The sequence below is a fragment of the Myotis yumanensis genome, unplaced genomic scaffold (genome assembly GCF_028538775.1).
Source record: "Myotis yumanensis isolate MYYU_CA2020_CCGP unplaced genomic scaffold, mMyoYum1.0.hap1 SCAF_2, whole genome shotgun sequence".
Taxonomy (NCBI): Eukaryota; Metazoa; Chordata; class Mammalia; order Chiroptera; family Vespertilionidae; genus Myotis; species Myotis yumanensis.
Window position 1 is genome coordinate 62,360,092 of NW_027223753.1, and position 21,732 is coordinate 62,381,823.

Here is a 21,732-nt window from a genome sequence, read left to right on the forward strand (position 1 = left end):
ACAGTATACTACAAATTATATTATGCCAGCAGTTTTCAACCTTTTTCATCTCATGGCACACATAAACTAATTACTAAAATTCTGCAGCATACCAAAAAATATATTTTTTGCCAATATGGCAACAATAGGTATAATTTTGATACATTCACATTGGATGGCTATTGTTGTGTTGGCTATTGTCATTTTTTATTTGACAATCTAAGGAAAAGAGATCAATACTCCTGACTAAATAGTTTTGAAATTTCTGGCAGTACACCAATAGGAAACAGCTGCTCTAGGCCAATAAGTTTGACAACTTAGATGAAATGGAAAAATTATTTGAAAAACACAACTCACCAAAATTAACAAAGGAATAAATAGAAAAACTAAAATAGCCCTATATGTAGTGGACAGACTGCAACAATTATCTAACCATTACAATATCTCTACCTCCCAGCATTCATGCCCTTATGTAATTCCCTCCCTTTGAGAGACTTGCTTCTAATAATAATATAAGGCATAGTGGATGGGATGTCACTTTCATGATTATGTTACACTAGAGGACTGGTGTACAAAATTCGTGCACTTGGGGGTGGTCCTCAGCCTGGCCTGTGCCCTCTCGCAGTCCGGGAGCCCTTGGGGGATGTCCGACTGATGTCTTAGGCCAGCTCCCAGTGTGGGAGCCTGGCTTCTGTCTGAGCAGCGCTCCCCTGTGGGAACGCACTGACCACCAGGGTGCAGCTCCTGCATTGAGCATCTGCCTCCTGGTGGGCAGTGCTCATCATAGCCACCAGTTGTTCCTCCATTTGGTTGATTTGCATATTAGCCTTTTATTATATAGGACTAGAGGCCTGTTGCACAAAAAGATTCGTACAAAAGGCCTTCCCTTCCCCTGGCTGCTGGCACTGGTTTTCCTCTGGCACCCGGGACCCAGGCCTTCACTCCGGCCCGAGCCGCCTTCAAGCCTTCGCTGCTCCAGCTGGAGCCGCCATCAGTCTTTGCTCTGCTGCTTTGCGCCTACATATGCAAATTAACCGCCATCTTCGTTGGTGGTTAATTTGCATATCTCGCTGATTAGCCAATGGAAGGCATAGCGAAGGTACAGTCAATTACCATGTTTGTCTATTATTAGATAGGATAAGATTGTAACTCCCATCTTGCTACAAACATTCTTTCTTGCTGGTTTTGATGAAATTGCTATGTAGTGAGGTTCACATGACAAGGAACTGAGGCAAGCCTCAGGCCAACAGCCAGCAAGAAAATGAGGCCCATAGTTCCTGAAAAAGACTAACTTCCATCAATAACAAAATTAACTTGCAAATAGACCTTTCCAGAGTCAAGCCACAGTTGAGACCCCAGTCCTGACCAACACCTCAATTACACCCTTATGGGAGACTCTGAAGCAGAGAACTCAGCTAAGTTTTGCCTGGATTCTTGACTCACAGAAAGTCTGAAATAATAAATATGAGATGTTTTAAGCTTCTAAGTTTGTGATAATTAGTTACACAGCAAAAGATTAATAAAGCCTATTTTTATTAAATGTGCAATAAATAATGTTCTCACAAACAAAACTTCAGGCCAGTAGATCTCAATGGTGAATGCTATAAAGAACCAAGGAGGAAATAACACTAATCCTACAAAAACGTATTTAAGAATACAGAGGCAGAAGAAGTACTTGCCAACTGATTTTATGAGGCCAGCAAAACCTTGAAATCAAGATCTAACAAAAAGATCACAAGAGAAGAAAATTACACTAATATCCGTCCTGAAGATGGATATAAAAATTCTTAACAAAAGATTAGCAAATCAAATCCAGAAATATGTAAAAAAGAAAAAACATCATGACCCAGTTGGTTTATTCTAGGAATGGAAGGTTGGGTCAACATTTAAAAAGCAATCAATGTAATTCACCACATTAACAAAATGAATGAGGAAAAAATTATCTCAATAGAAGAAAACAAATTGACAATACCTATCTAATAAAACTCTCAGCAAACTAAGACTATCAGGGAATTTTCTCATTCTGATAAACACATCTAAGAAAAACCTATAGGCAACATTATATATATATTTATATCCTCACTTGAGGGAGTGGGGATTTTTTTCCATTGCTTTTTAGAGAGAGTGGAAGGGAGGGGGATGGGGGGAAGAGAAACATCAATGCAAGAGAGACACATTGATTGGTTGCCTCCTGAACGTGTCCCAACCAGGGATAGGGATCAAACCTGCAACCTAGGCACGCTCTCTTGACCAGGAATTTAACCCATGACCCTCAGGTGTGCAGACCAACACTCTAACCACCCAATGTGGCCAAGGTGGCAACATTATTTTAATTGTTAAAGCTTATTTAAGAGTTGAGGCAAGGCAAATATGACTGCTCTCACTCCTTTTCAACATTATATTGGAAGTTCTAACTAATACAATAAAGGAGGATAAATACATTACAGACATAAATATTTTTTAAATAGTAGCACTGGAATTATTCAGACAATATGATTGTGTACATAAAGAACCCTTAAAAAATCTACAAAAAAAGACAATAACTGATAAGTGGATTTTGCAAAAGTACAGAATATAAGGGCAATATTTAAAAAGAAATTTTATTTTTATATACTAGCAATGAACAATTGGAGCGTGAAATTTAAAAAAAAAAACAATTTACAATAGTACTAAAATATTTCAAATACCTAGGAAAAATGTTAATGAAGATGTGCAGGATGGCTACACCAAATACTATAAAACACTGGTTAGAAAAGTTAATGAAGACATAAGTAGATGTCTTCATTAGATCATATTTATGGATTGAGAGACTCAAGTGTTACAATGCCCAGTCTCCCCACATTGATCTGTATCTTCAGTGCAATCCCTATCAGAATTTCCATCAGGCTCTTTTGAAGCAATTGACAAGTTAATTCTAAACCTTATATGGAATGCAACAGATCTAGAATGGTATAAATAATATTGAAAAGAATAATAAGTTTAAGGACTTACTTACGTGATCCCAAGACTTATTGAAAACCACAATAGCCCTACTCGGTTTGGCTCAGTAGTTACAGCATTGGTCCTCAGGCTGAAGGGTCTCATATTCATTTTTGGTCAAGGGCACCTACCTTGGTTGAAGGTTCAATCCAGGCCCCAGTCAGGGTGCATGCAGGAGGCAACCAATCGGTGTGTCTCTCTCACATTGTTGTTTCTCTCTCTCTGTCTCTTCCCCTCTCTTCCACTCTCTCTCTCTCTCTCAAAAAAAAAAAAAAGTCAATAGAAAAAGTATCCTCAGGGGAGGATTAACCAAAAAAACACGATACAGTGTGGTACCAACATAGGATATCAAATCAATGGAAAAGTGAGTAAAAAAATATTACCTCACATATAAGGTCAATTGATTCTTTAGCACAGTACCAAGTTACAGGGTCAACAAGATCTTTTTTACAACTAGATAGCTGTATAAAAAAATAATAATAAACCTGAATCCCAATTTTACTCCATACAGAAAAAAAATAATTTTAAATGGGTTATAGATTTAAATAAAAATCCCAGAACCATGAAGCTTCTAAAAGAAATAATAGACACAAGAGAATGTCATTGCAACTTGAGTTAGGCAAAGATTTCTTGGACAGGACACAGAAAGCAATAATCATAAAAGAAAAATTGATAAATTTGACTTTATTAAAATGAGGTTTTTTTCTGCTTATCAAAAAAACACCATTAAGAAAATGAATATGCAAATCACAAATTGGGAAAGAAATATTTGGAATACATATTTTGAAAAAGTCACATATAAAGTAAATATATAAAAAATTTATAAAGAACTCATACAAAGCAAGAGTAAAAAGAGAAATAACAAAAAGCCAAAGATTGGGGCACTTTATAAAAGAAGATAAACAAATGACCAATAAGCACCTATTAGTGCTCAATATCAGGAAATTAAATCCACAATATGATACTACTTCAAACCCACTATGCTGGGCAAAATTTAAAAGATTGAAAATGCTAAATGTTGGTGAGATGTAGAGCAACTAGAACTCTCATACTGGGGGAATATAAAATGACACAACTACTTTAAAGAACTGTATTGCAGTTTCTTGTAAAGTTAAATATACATTTTTCCTCCAAACCTGGAATTGCATTCTAGGTATTTACCAAGATGATACCAAAATTATGCACAAAAACACTTGTACAAGACTGTCAATAGGCCAAAACCTGGAAATAACTGAAATGTCCATCAATAAAATAATGAATAATTAAATTGTATTATATTCATAAAATGGAATACTACTCAGTAATATAATAATGAAGTACAAATTCAAGCAACAAATGAATTTCAAAACATTAAGATGAGAAGAAGAATCCTGATGCAAAAATACACTGCATGTTTTCACAAAACCAGAATATATAGAGAGAAGTAGGAAGTGGTTGAATTCAGGTATGGGGAGGCGATTGACGAAGAGGCAAGAGAAAACTCTCAGGCTGGTGAAAATGTTTTTTTTTGTTGTTGTTGTTCTTTTGGTGCAAGTAATGATTACAGGGTTGGAAAGAACTGTCAAAACTCATCAAATGAATAAGATGTGTTCATTTTATTGTATTTTAATTATATGTTAATTAAAAAATTTTAATTTCTATTCAACAAGCATATATTGAAAACCTACTATTAAAAAATACTACACTATATTATGAAAATGCCACATTTTAAAAATCATAGCAGGGTAGACCTATTCCTGCTAGCATTGATTAGATATAGAAGTTTTAACAAACTTGTATAGTCAAAACTAATGCACAATGAGGGAATATCTTTGTTCTTAAAACTCCAAAGAAAAAACAAAAACTAGAATTATTCTTAGGGAATAAGTGCAAACCCTTGCCAAAAAAAAAAAAAATAGTTTCCTTGAAATTAAAAATCAGGTGGAAAATATCAGAAGTAAGCAAAACGTAAGGATTGAGAGGGTAAGTTGATCACACAAGGCCCTTTGGCTAGGATGCCCTGTGACCTCTTCTAGTTATAAAGTGACTGACTGACTTTATAATTGTTGTCACTCATTGCACCTAGCAAGTATTCTATCTCAAAGAACATGGCCTAATCCAATTTGCACTCACTTTGCAAGTTGTGGTATTGTGATTTATATATTGCTCATATGTGTTTGGTCTTTGTCCATGGCACCTGGCTTACAGCTCCCCAAACCCAAAAGACTTGGTTTCAGTGAAGTGAGATTTGCTAGAATGACTCTGGCTCACAAAAACATGTGGTTTGGGAAGAAAAAGAATAAAAGGGTAGAGGATGAGACCCTTTAACTCTGGAATGACCACATAGTCACCCATAGTATGAAGCAACTGCTGTGTGAAGTCAGTTACTGAAGGTGAAAGTTACCAATTTAGAGATGGATCCAACTCGTGGGGAGTGGGTTCACTTAATGCATACGAAAATAAAGGCTAATAAGAAAAAGGCAAAATATTCAATCCATTGGTTATTGTTATCTGTAATGGCTAAAATGAAAGTTAAAGAAAGTACCGGATTGGTGCTTGATGCTAAACCAAGATGCTAAACCAAGATCAGACTTGGGTCAGTCTAAGCGATAGCCACTAGCCTCAAAACTACATAGAAAGATAAAAATTGTGCACACAGCAAGGTGTAAACCAGTGGTTCTCAATCTTCTGGCCCTTTAAATAAAGTTCCTCATGTTGTGACCCAACCATAAAATTATTTTCGTTGCTACTTCATAACTGTGATGTTGCTACTATTATGAATCGTAATGTAAATATCTAATATGCAGGATGGTCTTAGGCGACCTCTGTGAAAGGGTCGTTTGACCGCCAAAGGGGTCGCAACCCACAAGTTGAGAACCACTTGTATAAACCAAGACATCTAGTCACCAAAAAGTTAGTCAATGTGGGAGGACGGACACAACTAAGAAATTACTGAGACCAAGGAGTATAGTGTAAAGGAGTTGTTTTCTTTTGTAGATCAGTTTCTTCAGCTTTCTGAGGAACCTTTACTGAAATGGCATTTTCATTTCTCCAGACAACGGAAAACACTTATAATGTCCATCAAGGGCAGAGAGGTATCCTCCTCAGAGTAATAGTCTTAATAAAAGGTTGGAACAGGCAATTAAAACCTTGGTTGTCCAAAACAGAGGGGAAAAAAGCATAAAGGGCTGGCTTCCCTGCCTTCATGAGTAGGCTCACACTCAAGGTGAACATGAGTGGGGAGAAAGAATTGTCCTACTAGAGAGATGTCTCTGTGTTTCTAGTATGTGTGGGGAAGAGGGTTGGGAAGGTGTTAATATTCTTTCTTCCCCACATCACCTCAACTTTTTTTTACCCCTACGTGATGCAATGATCACAGGATCAGGGCCATACTCCAAGGACTGGAAATGAGGGTGCTGTAACTGTGTTTTTAACCTTCATGTCAACATTCCTAAAATATCCGAATCAGTTTTATATGTATTTTGTGGATTTTTTGCTGCTTCTTATTAACTTAAGTATTTTGTTTTAAACCATCTGGCAGAATTGGAATTAACAGTGAAAGCAGTCCTGGTGTCAGGTGGTAAAGATAGCCCATGAGTTCTGTGCCCATGTAACTTGCTTATCTCAGTAGAAGTAGACTGAGCGGGGCACTTGCTAGACTAGTATGGCAGCCAGCAATGTAAACCAACACAGTGGTTGAAACCAATGTCCCTTCCAAAGGTGGAAAAAGTATAAGTGTAAATAGAGAGAAGGAAAAGCAGTAGGCGTGGGTAAAAATGAGGATAAATGCCATAGGTAATGAGGGAAATCCAATATTACCTTAACACCTCCCTCAAAAGAAGTTCAGAGCAAGAGATGATATTGTCTCTTAGCTTCATTATACCAGGTGCCTGAAAGGGCAAAGTCATACATTGCTGACAGCACCCCTGCTTTGGGAAGCTGGCAAGATAAAGTACAAGCCTGAAAACCTTGAGTGGCCTTGCCCTGGGAGACATTTCCATACAATATGATGATGGACTGGATAGAATAATTAATGACAATGAGAGTCTAGTATCTTCCGATGGTTGTTTTTTTTGATAAGGACTTATTCAAAGACTGTGGTATTGTGATGTATATATTTCTCATATATATTTGGTCTTCACCCACAGGTCCTGGTTCACAGCTCCCAAAACCCTTGAAATTTCTAAGTGCTGAGAGTGCTAAAGGTGTCTTTTGTTATGCTGATGCAGAGACTTTTGAAAAAATGCCTAAGAATGGGTCAAGTTGTTCAAGGAACCAACCTTGTGATTAGAGAATTAAAATTTTCAGTCCCACCCATTGACCCTCTGGGGAAGGGAGAAGAAAAAGAGGCTGATAAAAGCTCAGAAGGACTGGGTTTGGAGAGCTTCTTGGTAAACACAGGGAGATTGGAGACAGTGGGGCACCTGGAGAAAGCATGGAAGCTCATTACCCTTTCCCAAACCCTGCCCTGCACATCTCTTCTACCTGCTGTCCCCTGAGTTATGTCCTTTTATATAAAAACTGGTAATCTAATGAATAAAATCTTTCTCTGAGTTCTGTAAGCCATTCTGGTAAATTAATCAAACCCCAGGAAGAGGTCCTCTGATTCATAGCCAATGGGTCAAAAGTGCAGGTAACAACCTGGATTTACCACTGGCATCCTGAGTTGGAGGGGGGCATTGGATCCTCTGATCTGTAGCTAGCCGGTCAGAAGCACAGGTATCAGCCTGAGCTTGTGGCTGGAATCTGAAGTGGGGGCAGTCCTGTAGGACTGAGCATTCTGTCTGTAGAATCTGACACTATTTCTGGGTAGATAGGGTCAGAATAGAGTTGAATCCTGGGACACCCTGTTGGTGTCTGAGAATTTCTTAGTTCTATGTGAACAGTCTCTCCTACTCCTCCCCAACACACCCATTGGAATTGGGTCCAGGAATTAAAAGTGTAAGTAAAATATATAGTGGGAGACCCTATTCAATATACTTTCAAAACTCTGCATGAGGTAATTTCATTTGATCTTCACTGATTTAATTATTGCAATGAGGTTGGGGGTATAGAAGAATTTGAAATTAAGTATGACAATCTAATCAGTTTTATATGTATTTTGTGGACTTTTTGCTGTTGCTTATTAACTTAAGTATTTTGTTTTAAAATTGAATCCATTAATTTAAATATTTTCAAGATCAAGCCTAAAATGATCATTTTCCAAATACCTTTGCATTTGTTTAAACATCTATGTCACCATTTATTGTTACCATTTGTTTCTAGAGGCTTTCTTTGTCTGAGAAAATATTGTGTACTATTTTAAAAACCACCAGGGTAACCATGGGGGCATATCACTTGGTATACAATACATAGGTGCTCAATGAAGATTCATTGAATGAATTAATAGACAAATTTTATGCTCATAATGGGTCAACATTTCATAATGTCCTATCCCAAATCCAGAACTGAACATGGTTCAAAATAGTGTTGTATTTCAGATCACAGGCTTTGGAGTCAGTCTCCAAAGTCTAGAGTTATAGGTTCTAACATTTTCATTTATAAAATTATGGGCAAATTTCTTAATTGTTCTAAGTCTCAATTTTCTCCTTTATAAAATGAGGATGAAAACTATTTACACCTAATACAATTATAATAAAGATCATGTGGATAAAGCCTTTTGCAGCTGGCCTACAAAACTCTCTCAACAAGAATATGTTGCTGTAATTTTTAAGGTGATTTTTATTACTGTTTTTACATTATTATTGTTATAGAATAATAGTAGAACACAAATTCTGGAGCTAGCCCTCTGGTCTTTAGTTTTCACATCTAAAAGATGGTGATGATGATAGTAACTACTGCAAACAGTTGTTATGAGAATCAAATAGGTTAACAGGTGACATATCAAGAATAGTAAAAACTTCAGTAGGGTTAGTAGTTCATATTTTTGGCTGATGTATCCAACTGGGTAAGTGTGTTTCCAGGGTTAAATGGGTTTGAATTCCAGCCCTGCCCATTATTTATTGTGTTCTTATCATTTACTGTGTGTCGATTAACCATTCTGTGATTCAAGTTCCTCATGTGCAAAGATAAAATAATAATACTACTGTCACATAAAATTATAGTTGGGATCAAATGAAAGAACAGATGTAAAGCTCTTAGATTAGGTCTACAGGGAATAAGCAAGTACAGTGGGCTCTCCTCCTCTTACCTTCCAAGACCCCAAATGGATACCTAAAACTGCAGATAGCACCAAACCCTATATACATTATGTTTTGTTCTATACTTAGGTACCTACTAGAGGCCGAGTGCACAAATTTCGTGCACTGGAGAGTTGTCCCTCAGCCCAGCCTGTACCCTCTCCAATCTGGGACCCCTCGGACATCCCTCTTACAATCCAGAACAGCTGGCTCCCAACCTCTCGCCTGCCTGTCTGCCTGATTGCCCCTGACTGCTTCTGCCTGCCTGCCTGGTCACCCCTTAACCACTCCCCTGCCAGCCTGATTGACACCTAACTGATCCCCTGGAGGCCTGATCGCCCCCAACTGCCCTCCCCTGCTGGCCTGATCACCCACAATTGCCCTTCCCTGCGGGCCATCTTGTGCCCACATGGGGGTGGCCATCTTGTGCAAGGGTGTGATGGTCAATTTGCATATTACCTCTTTATTATATAGGATGATAAAGATTAATTTATAAATTAGGCACAGAAAGAGATTAACAATAATAATAAAATAGAACAGTTATATAACAATGTACTGTAATAAAAGGTATGTGAATGTGATTGCTCCTTCTGGGGATCCCTGACTGAAGTCTCCATGTAGGTTCTGGTGTAATATGTTGCCATCAGTTGGAACACATTTTCTGTTCATGTCTCCACAACAAATGTAATGCTTTTCATGAATTTCTTTTTTCTTGTTCACAATTTCATAGATAGATGCTTTATTCTTACCACAGGTCTTAACAACCTCAGCATACAATTTTTTCTTTCTTTATTAAGTCATGAACTTTCACCTTTTAAAAGAAGCATTTCATGGCTTCTCTTTGGCCTATTGGAATTGACAGCATCATTCTCTTTGGGCAATTATTAAGTAAAATAAGAATTACTTGAACACAAGCACTGTGATACCTCAACATTCTATCTCATAACCAAGAGGGCTACTAAGTGACTAAGGAAGGGGGCAGCATACAAGCCTGTGTACACACTAGACAAAGAGATGCTTCATGCCCTGGGCAGGATGGAGCTGGAAGACACAAGATTTCCTCATCCTACTCAGAACAGTGTGCAATTTAAAATTTATGAATTCAAGATGGCGACATAGGTTAATGCCGGAGTTTGCTGCCTTTACAACCACTTCAAAAATACAACTAAAAGACGGAACAGGCATCATCCAGAACCACAGGAAGGCTGGCTGAGTGGAAGTTCTACAACTAGGAGGAAAGAGGAAACCATACGAGACTCAGAGGAGGCGCAGTGCTGAAGTGAAATACTAAGGTGCGGAGTGCATGTGGAGTGGGCCAGCGGCGGAGGGCACGGTTGTTGTTTTCAATCAGTAGGGAGTTTCAGACTCTGAGCTCCAGATCCGGGCGAGTCTCTAGAGACCCAGACTCAAACGGGAGAAGCGGGAAGGCAGTGCAGCTTTCTCTCCGAGGTTTGCAGCAGTTGCAGAGCCGCTGGGGACGGAACTGAGAGCAGCCATAACTGCTCACTCCACCTGCCCTATAGATCCCCAGGGACCCGGCCCACCCAAGCCCTGCACAGAGGCATTTGCCGGGTAGCCTCAGGCAAAGGCTAGATTAGCACTGCCCTAGAGATTCAGCACAGAAGCTCTCCCACTGCAGACACAGCTGACTCTCATAGCCAGTTAGCCTGGAGGTCAATTCACCCCTAGTATTGCCGACAACAATCAAGGCTTAACTACAACAAGACTGCGCACAAAGACCACAAGGGGGTGCACCAAGAAAGCATAAAAAATGCGGAGACAAAAAAACATGACAGAAATGGAGGATATAGAGCTAAAAAACGCACTTTTAAGGGCTTTCAATAACTTGCTGGAAACTGCCGATAAACTTGATGAGAGTCTCAAGAAATCTAATGAGACCCTAGATGTTGTGATAAAGAACCAACTAGAAATTAAGCTTACACTGACTGAAATAAAGAATATTATACAGACACCCAACAGCAGACCAGAGGAGCACAAGAATCAAGTCAAAGATTTGAAATGCGAAGAAGCAGAAAACACCCAACCGGAAAAGCAAAATGAAAAAAAATCTGAAAATACGAAGATAGTGTAAGGAGCCTCTGGGACAGCTTCAAGAGTACAAATATCAGAATTATAGGGGTGCCAGAAGATGAGAGACAGCAAGATATTGAAAGCCTATTTGAAGAAATAATGACAGAAAACTTCCCCCACCTGGTGAAAGAAATGGACTTACAGGTCCAAGAAGCACAGAGAACCCCAAACAAAAGGAATCCAAAGAGGACCACACCAAGACACATCAAAATTAAAATGCCAAGAGCAAAAGACAAAGAGAGAATCTTAAAAGCAGCAAGAGAAAGAGACTCAATTACTTACAAGGGAATACCCATATGACTGTCAGCTGATTTCTCAACAGAAACTATGCAGGCCAGAAGGGAATGGCAAGAAATATTCAAAGTGATGAATACCAAGAACCTACAACCAAGATTACTTTATCCAGCAAAGCTATCATTCAGAATTGAAGGTCAGATAAAGAGCTTCACAGATAAGGAAAAGCTAAAGGAGTTCATCACCACCAAACCAGTATTATACGAAATGCTGAAAGGTATCCTTTAAGAAGAGGAGGAAGAAGAAAAAGGTAAAGATACAAATTATGAACAACAAACATGCATCTATCAACAAGTGAATCTAAGAATCAAGTGAATAAATAATATGATGTACAGAATGAACTGGTGATTACAATAGAACCAGGGACATAGAAAGGGAATGGACTGACTATTCTTGGGGGGGGGGGGGGAAGGGGTGTGGGAGATGCGGGAAGAGACTGGACAAAAATCGTGCACCTATGGATGAGGACAGTGGGTGGGGAGTGAGGGTGGAGAGTGGGGCGGGAACTGAGAGGAGGGGAGTTATGGGGGGAAAAAAGAGGAACAAAAGTAATAATCTGAACAATAAAGATTTAATTTAAAAAACTAAATAAATAACATTTATGAATTGTTTTTTCTGAAACTTTTCATTTAATATTTTTGGTCCACACTTGACTTTGGGTAACTAAAACCATGGAAAGCAAAACATGATAAGGGGGGATTACTGTAATGAATGTACCCTATATTATCACCGTCATCATCATCTCTACCAAATAAATTCATATTTATTGTCTGAAAATATAAACAGATAAAAGCTCTGTATAGAATGAACATATAGAATGGTATTCTGAAATACCATTGCTTTAGTTCACAATTCTTAGAGTTCACTGTTTCAAGGTCTTAATTCTCTGATCTGTTCTTTCATTTCCTCTCCATCTAGATAGTTCAAAATCTCCCACGATCAAAAGCAACTCTTCCTTATTAGCTTTAGAGGCCATTTTCTCACTAATTCAGTTATTCCTTTAGAACTAAAAATATATTAAGTACAAATTCTGCCCCACGAAGACCAAGATATGTTACTTCTGTTCCTGAAATTGCCACTAAATTGGATGTCCTTGGCTAACTCTTCAGTTCTCTGAGTTGTATACGTTCTTCCTCAACAACTGTGTCCACAAGCTAACCTGCAAACTTATATACAGCCAAGGCTGCATGTAGAACACAAACTAACTCAGGCCACTGAACAAATACTCTAAGTTGATTATAATTACCATCATTAAAATTCCACAAAACTGCATCAAAGATACAACTTTAATTGACTCTCAGAATTTCTGGTCAAAGCTGACCATTGGAAATCCATGCTCTCTAACTCCAGCGGGCAAGCATTATTCGATAGCATGAATAAATAATAAAATTAAAGGACTTCAAAGATTAATAGGAAGAAATATTAGAGATCATCTGATTCAACCACTCATTTTATAAGAACAAAAAATAAGAGTGAAAGATGCTAAATACTTGGCCAAGACCATAAATTTATTTTGTGCAAATTATTAGTAAAATAATAGTAATCATAATAAGAAGAATACTTTACATTCAGAAATCCCTTCACACCTTAGAGAGCACTTTCAGGTATATTTTATTTGACCCTCATCCAACTCGATGAGGTAGAAAGAAGGTAAGTATTATTATCTACATTTTACAGGTAATGAAACAGGCTGAGTGGTGAAATGATTTAACCAAAGTAACCAGCTTATATATAGCAAAGCAAAGATCAGAAGCCAGTTCCTTCTGGATTCTCATACCCTGCTTTTTCTGTAATATCACATCATTTGATAGGAGAAAAGTTATGTGCTATGGTCTGAATGTGTCCCCTCAAAATTCGTATGTTGAAATCTTAACTCCTGAAGGTAATGGTATTACCAGGTGGAGGATTTAACCTTAGATCATAAGGGTGGAGAACCCATAAATGGGGTTGGTGTCTTATAAAAGAGGCTCCAGAGGGATCCCTAACCACTTCCACCAGGTGAGGACATAGCAAGAAGCCACTGGTTATGAACCAAGAAGATCTTCACCAAAACATGACCAAGCTGGTGCCATAATCTTAGACTTCCCAGAATTGTGAGAAATAAATTTCTGTTGTTTGCAAGCTACTGAATCTATAATATTTTGTTATAGAAACTGTAAGACTAAGACACTATGTTTTGAGTGTGTGACATTAAAATTTGCTTTGTGGTAGGAAGAATGTAGAATATCTCTTATGCATTTTCCTGGTACAGAGACAGGAGGACTTTGAGACTATCTGTTGCATCCTCCTGTATCAAAGGGGAACTTCACATAGGTCATATCTGGCAGACCAGGCATTTATTGGAAGATAAAGTATTTTTCAAAATCTTCAAAGAATGTGGTTTCAACCAACTTCATCCACAATACATTTTTTACTATGTAATTTGACCAACTGCCAAGTCTTTTATGCTTTACCTAGTGTTTCATGCAATTAATAAAAAACTAAGATTTCTTTTGTATTCCAACTCAGAATAATCTGACTATTCTAAAAGTGATGTTTAAGTACCTATTTATTTTATTTTAAAATAACAAAAATAATTAGTAGTTTAAATACTTATAACAAGTCCTGAGTAACTTAATCCTATCAGTGAAACTCATCTTCCAGGCTACAATGGTTGAGTCAATGATGGGCCCCTAACCCATATAGGCCAATGAGACAACAGAAGAAGGTTTCTAGGGCTTCTGGGAAAGGAAAAGTATTTTTACTCCCTGCTGGATATAGGAGAAAAGTATATTGCCTCAGAATCTGTCCAAAGTCAGTTTTAGTCTGCCAGCCTTGGCCTAAAGCCAACACTGTAAGTAAGGAAAACAACAACAAAACCAGGTGTTTGGTGAAATGTTTGATGCATTGTATACAACCCTATTTAAAACACATCCTATTTATTAACCTTTAAGTTACTTGAGGCTGTAATTGCCCTTAACTTTTTAGCCATTTTGACATAGGCATACCTCAGAGATATTGCATATTCGGTTCCAGACCAAGAAAATAAAGAGAATATCCGAATAATGCAAGTCACACAAATTTTTTGGTTTATCAGTGCTTCCAAAAGTTATGTTTACACTATACTGTAGACTATTAAGTATGTAATAATGTTATGTCTAAAATCAACAATGTATATATCTTAAGTAAATAATACTCTAGTGCCGTGGTCAGCAAACTGCGGCTCACGAGCCACATGCGGCTCTTTGGCCCCTTGAGTGTGGCTCTTCCTAAGCCTTAGGAGTACCCTAATTAAGTTAATAACAATGTACCTACCTATATAGTTTAAGTTTAAAAAATTTGGCTCTCAAGAGAAATTTCAATCATTGTACTGTTGATATTTGGCTCTGTTGACTAATGAGTTTGCCGACCACTGCTCTAGTGCTAAAAAATGTTAACCATCATCTGAGCCTTCAGAGAAGTCATTACCTTTTTGCTGGGGGGTGGGGAGGCTATCTTACCTTAAATTTGTAAAAAAAAGAAAAGAAAAAAAAAAACAGTATCTTTGAAATGCAATAAAGTGAGTCACAATAAAACAAGGTATGCTTGCACTAAATTCCAGGTTTGAATGCAATTCATGCAGTGTGTGTGTGTGTGTGTGTGTGTGTGTGTGTGTGTTTAGCAGTCAATGGAATACTGGTCCTTTCATGAGGCAGGAGACAGAAGATAGAGGGATGAAACTTTTCTCTGGTCACAGACCGTTGACATATTGCAGTACTGAGCAATATATTTTGTGACCTGCCTGGCAAGAGATAGCCCATGAAATACTGGCAGGACCCAAAGGGAATGGGAATGTTGCCAACCTCTCTGAGGAGCCTTCTCCTTCACTTTCCCAATAGTCTAGTAAAATAACATATGTAGAAACCCCAATCTTTGATATCAAGACCTTTAGGAACTAGCAGATCAGGCTACCCAAACCTGACAACCACCATGACCTAAAGACAACAAAACCTCTGCTAGTTACTCAGACCCAAAACTATTAATGCCTAAGGCTGAGATGTGCCTTCAGCTATCCCTTTACTGCAATGGAAAGGCCCCCATCACCCAGGGATGACCTCTCCAGTGAAGTGCCGCCCACCCACATAGAAAGCTGCCAGCTCTAGCCCTGCCAGAATCCACCGGAAGAGGTAGTGTGATGCAGAGTGGCCAGGTGACTAGTGTTGCATCAGAGATGAGTAATCATAGTTGGAGGGGCTTGAGGAGGTGTAGAGACCAATTTCTAGGCCCTTTTACTAGCTTTCTACTCTGCCCTAAGACCCTTGCTTCTCTCCTGAGATATCAGTAATCCCAGAAACCACAGCCACCAAGATGGGCATGGAAAGAAACTGGTGCTTTCCATTACCTGCTGCCCATATACCCCTTAGGTTCCAGGCCTTTATTGTTCAGAGTTCCATGACCCATATTCTGGCAAACCCAAGCTTTTCCTTGATCTCAGCTCTCTGCTGCCAGCATTGGCTACCTCTCCTACTGAGCTCTGAATTCCTTTGGCTCTAATGCCAATTCCCACAAATTCTTAGGTAGGTTTCCTAAGCAATAAACTTGAGGAGTTGGCCACATATTGCAAATATGATTATACAAATAATATGAAATTTACTTATGTCCTTGTCCCTTTCCAAATCTAAATATAAGGTATTCCACAATTATATGGACACCAACTCAGAGTAGGAGGTCATTAAGTTTTCTATTCACCCTATCAAGATCCCAGATCTTTTCTAAAGAATGGGTTGTTTTACTTCTGCCAGAAAAAAACCGTTATCCATGTGAATGTTACCTGTATGAGAACACTATCAGCTCTCAATGATCCAGATGCTCCAAACAGAAAAAGATATAGTCTATACAAAATGAGACACCCGCGACACCTACAGCCTCATCTGTATCTGGTGATGAGTAAAGTTACTCTTTTAGGTTTACCACCATCCAGAACATCATCTCACTGAACATCATCTCAAATGGTCAATCAAACCAAGGAGACATGGCCTAATATTATGCCAACATGCAGTGCCTAGTTGATACTTTATGAGCCTGAGCATTTATCAGCTACCAGATGCCACCACCTCTAAGTCAAGTCAAAGATGTGAGCATTAAGTCAATTCTAAGATGTGAGCACTTGAAAATGCTAAGGTGGAGTTATGGGATATAATCTGTCCATCCAAAGGTCTGGGGAGAATTCTGCCCCAGATATGATTAGCTGTGGAGTAAGTGACCTCAGGGCAGCCAAAACACCAGCTCACTCCAGGGTTTATGAGTCTTTATCTTCTAGCTACTTACTCTCCACTGTTTTGTACAATTTTCTCTAATTTTATGTTTTCTGGTTTGGCCCAAAGGCCCCTGATGCATCTTAGGAAAGGAAGACCTTATTTTTTTTTACCCCAATGTCATGCACTCTCCAATTTGGTGAGGTGGGCCTGGGGAAGTTCAGAACCAAGGACCTCCATTTCCAATTGAGTTGGTATTCTTTTGGACATCTGACCCCTAACAATCTCATATTGTCTCTTAGCGTATCCCATTGCACTCTGTAAGACTGTGGCAGGGAAGATGGTCCTGGAATCCTGGGCGGGGTTGGGGTGGGGAGCGGTTATCATTTCTGAGCACATTTACTTTTCTATTTCACAAGTACCAAGTACCCAAAATAGTGGGTAAGAGCCCTATTTTGGAGACAAGAATATGAGAGAGACTTTATCTCCACCAACCTCTCACTGCCTCCCCTATACAATGAAGACATTTTCGGCTTCTGTGAACTGTCATGCTATAAGAAATTCAACTGCTGATTCTGGAAGGTCTTCAGGCTCTTAAGGGGACTTTACGTTTTTCCAAGTTTTGATTTACCCAGGTACCACTCACCATCCTCAGACTAACAATCCATTACTATACATTGGATCCTTGAAGAATAACTGCACAGCCCAATTCCTGCAGTCAGCAAACCTGGCCACATCTTTGGCTTATATAACTCACTGCTCATCTCAAACCACAACGCTCCTTTCAACAGCAACTATAACTTACAACCTTATGACCCCCTTCCTTTCCTTGTACATTCCATGCAGTAGGAAATAAACATCCTCAGCATGACCTTTAGGAAATCTTTGGGTAAGCTAAGAAATGGGATCATCCTTTAATAGAAAGATGTTCCTGGGTAAGATGTTTGCTAAGAGATAGTTTGGCTTTCTTTAAACAGTACACACAAATAAGCCTCAGAAAGAAGCTGGGGGAGAGATATATGTGGTTTTTGTCAATGTTTTTGGTTTTCCAGATACAGTTGCTTTTTTCCTTGAACATTCCCCTCAGAGGCTGCTTATCATATTCTACTTAAAAACGAGGGTTCTGAGGAATGAAGTACTAGTGTCTTGGTTCATTCAGGCTGCTAGAACAAAGGACAATGGGCTGGGCAGCATTTAAACAAAAGAAATTTATTTTGCATAGGCTAGAAGTCTGAGATCAGGGTGCCAACATGGTCAAGTTCTGGTGAGGGCCATCTTCCGGGTTGCAGATGGCCACCGTTTCATTGCTCACAAAGCAGAGAACAGAGAGGGGAAGCCGGTACTAATCCCAATCTCCATCCACATAACTTCATCTAAACCAAATTTACCTCCAAAAGACCCCACCTCCTAATATCGTCGTATTTTCAGGGAGTAGGGGTAGGGTTTTAATATATGATTTTGGGGGAACACATGCATTCAGTCCATAACAAGATACACAGAGATGTTTTGACCAGCTGTAATATTTGGGTCTTTGGTAAGAATGTAGCCCAGAAAGCCAGATCCAGGAATTGGACTACTACTTTCATATCATTTCTTATTAGGTCTTAACTCTTGGTAAATCAGGAAATGCCAGTCCATTTATCTCAACAGCTACACAATTTTGGCTTATATTTTCCCTAATATGTCCGATCTTATTTCTATAATATATATAAGATAGTTTCACCTGTTATTCAGTGTGTTCCCTAATATTGAAAATGTGGTCCCAATCAATTTTTGTGTGTGTGTGTTAACTGGGTAATGTAATTTCCAACTGATGTTGTCTAGTTTAAATGGTTTCTTTTTCTCTGTGAAAACAACAAAAACATTATCTTGATTTGGGGCTTCAATCAAACTACCTCTTAGTTCATAAGGTCCATAGCTATTTTTCCAGTGGAAAGCAGGTGGACACTCAGAGGAGCAGAATAGATAGTAGACATGGATACATCTATGAGCCAAGGCTTGGCAATGAATGGCATGTAAATAATTGTATTAGTATGTGAACAACAACTTTAGAGAATCACAAATTCTCTTTATCACATAAGCCCAGAGCAGTCTGGCACCAAGGAAAAATATCAGAGACCCTTCTTTCCATTCTTCCTATGATTGTCTTGCAAATGGCATACCCACTGATGTTTTTGGAGGGCCAAGTTATTAGTATGTAATCTTAGGAGGAAAAATAGACTATAATATTAAAGTATTAATTGATAGTTTCCACTATATTTCCAGGAAGAAATAATCTTTCTCATGTTAAAAAATAAAACTAGAATGTTTTATTATTTCAGTTAACAAAAATTAAATAGTTAAGGCCATAAAAGGAAGCAACATACTCTTTATGCTCTTAAAAGAACTTCAAATCTTATCAGGAAAATAGAAAAGGCATCTAAATGCTAGAATATGTCTGATTGTCTTTAAAAAAAGAATCACATACATTTGAGACCAACCAAAAAGTCTTAGGCTTTATGGAGATGCTAATTTCCAATCAGGACTTGAGAAATTAGCTAAGATTTCCAAAAGAAGCATCTGAGAAGAGTTTAAATTAATCAGTGAATACGTAAAAATTCATTGATTAAGTTATGTGTTAACAACTGAACTAAGAAATTCTGGAATGAGAGAAAAATAAATGGTTGCTTAATACATGACATTTTTCAGCTCTTTCATTTGGAAGGCTGGTGCCCTCAACAAGAACACTTGATGTTACCTCTGGCAAGATACAGCTGGAACTCTGAAGTTGAGTACTGGTGGTTTAAATTAAGAAACAGCGTGTGATATTAAATTTAAGACACTTTTGAATAAAGCAACAAGACATATCACAAACTTCACAGAGAGATAGAGCCTTTCATATGGTTCAGCAAATACAGAGGTTGGATTCTATTTACTTACTCATTTCATATGCATTCATTAGATACCAACTGTCTACCCCATATAGCACTAATTGCTACAAAGATGTAAAAAAGGTGTGGAAAGAGTCCTTGCCCAACAGATAGCCTAATATCCAAGAGGTGAAATAAGATGTGTAAAAATAAAGTAGGAGAAAGTTTCTGGACAAAATATGAGAAATTGAGAAATGGAAATGCTACCTACAGTTTTCTTTTCTCCCAGGGGGCTCAAAGCCCATCACAATTACCTGGCAGAGTGTATCATTCTCATAAGCATTTTACAATGTGATTGGCAGGGATGCAGAGAATCTAAGTGATCAGCATAAAAACCAGGTGAGTTGAGTGGGAGAACTAGAAATTAGTTTTCTATATGGGATATTGCAAGAAATATTGGTAAGTCCAGAGTCAGAAGTCCTCAAGGTTATTTTTCCATCTGTAGGCCTCAGATGATTCCAGGAAAGGTATTTAACATCTCTGAAATAAGGTTTTTTCATCTGGGGATGCTATCCTGGGACATCTACCTTTCCTACCTCACAGGGTTCTATGTGAATTGAGTGAGTTGAGGGAGGGGGAGAATTTTAAAGAGCTTTGCAATGCACAAAGCATCTATAAGTATACGATAGAATGTCATTATTCATTTATTTATTTACTAGTAGGCCAGTGCATAAAAATTTGTGCACTTGCGGGGGGGGGGGGGCGGTCCCTCAGTTATTAAACATTTATCGGGACAACACTGACCACATTGGTGGTGGTGGTGGCCTTGTCAGAATGTGTTATATCATGCAGATGAAAATCTATTTAAACAGATTTGATGTAGATATTTTAAAAGATGGAAGAATTGTCCCTGTCAACTATTTTAGTTGATTCATATCTTCAATAATTGTCATCATTGCAAAGTTCTCAGTCCTCATATGGATTGCTGGATATAATAGGTCATGTGCTGTCCCTGTCCTTTGTAGCCTTTGCTACCTTAAGGACTCTAGTTTTCCATTTATATGTTCAAGTACCAACCTTACCGGCTTAAAAATGTAACCTTTTAACACTGCTCTCTCTGTTCCGTATCCTTCCTATGAAAAGTGGAGTTGGGTTGCAGCACAAGAGAGAAATTCAGAAGGGGAATATTGAAGTAATGACTGCAGTAGGAGAAGAGGGAACCTATTTCCCTGGCCACAGGCGCTGGCGCCCTGGACCACAGGGCTGGCAGCTTCTCCGAGTGGGTAGCCTAGGACCTCGGGTGGGTAGCTTGTCTGTCTCCTGGGCTGTAGCCAGCTGCAGGTACTGGCGCCTGGACCAAAGGTGGGCGGCTTCTTCTTCTGGGGGCTTCTTCTTCTTCTGTGTTTCCAGGGAGGGCAGTCAGTTATGTGTATATGTGTGTGCATCCAAACATAGGTGTGTACACGTGTGTATGTGGAAATCTGCTGGGCAAGTCAAAACCATAGAAGAGTTGCCCCCTATCTCTTGAATCTTCCAGAGATATCCCCCACTTTTTTATTCTATCACTACTGGAGAGTCAGTATTTGCAGCCAGCTAGCCAGTGACTCTCTCAGTGTCTATTTCTGACTTCTTCTTTCCCTGTCTGTCTTCCAACCCCTAATCATATTTCCACCTGGATGCATCATTTTTACTCCTAATATGCTGTATAGAGAAGGAGTCAGGATGCTGTCTTCCCATGAATAGTACTCAGTAACAAACCAATTACATTGTAGTTGGGCAATGCCCTACCCACCCTTCAAATCCCTTCCACCATGCATTTCTGTTTCCCTTTCTGTTTGTTGGATTTTTCTGCTGCTCCTTCTCCTCACCCCACCACCCTTGGATCATAATGTAAAATTCTTTTACCATGTCAAGAAATTATTAAAAATACAGGTACTTCTCCGAACACTGGCCGCAGCTACCCACCTCTTCCCTGCCCCCCCTCTGGCTTCTCCGGTCGCTGATCCACGACCAGGGGAGGGGCAGGGAAGAGGCGAACGCCGGCACCTGCCTCTTCCCTGCCCCCCTCCAGCTTCTCCGATCACCGGCTGGGGGGCGGGCAAAGGCAGCCCCCAGGGATGCTTTTGCCCTGCCACCTGGCTCTTGCCTGCTGCCTGGGTTTCCAATCAC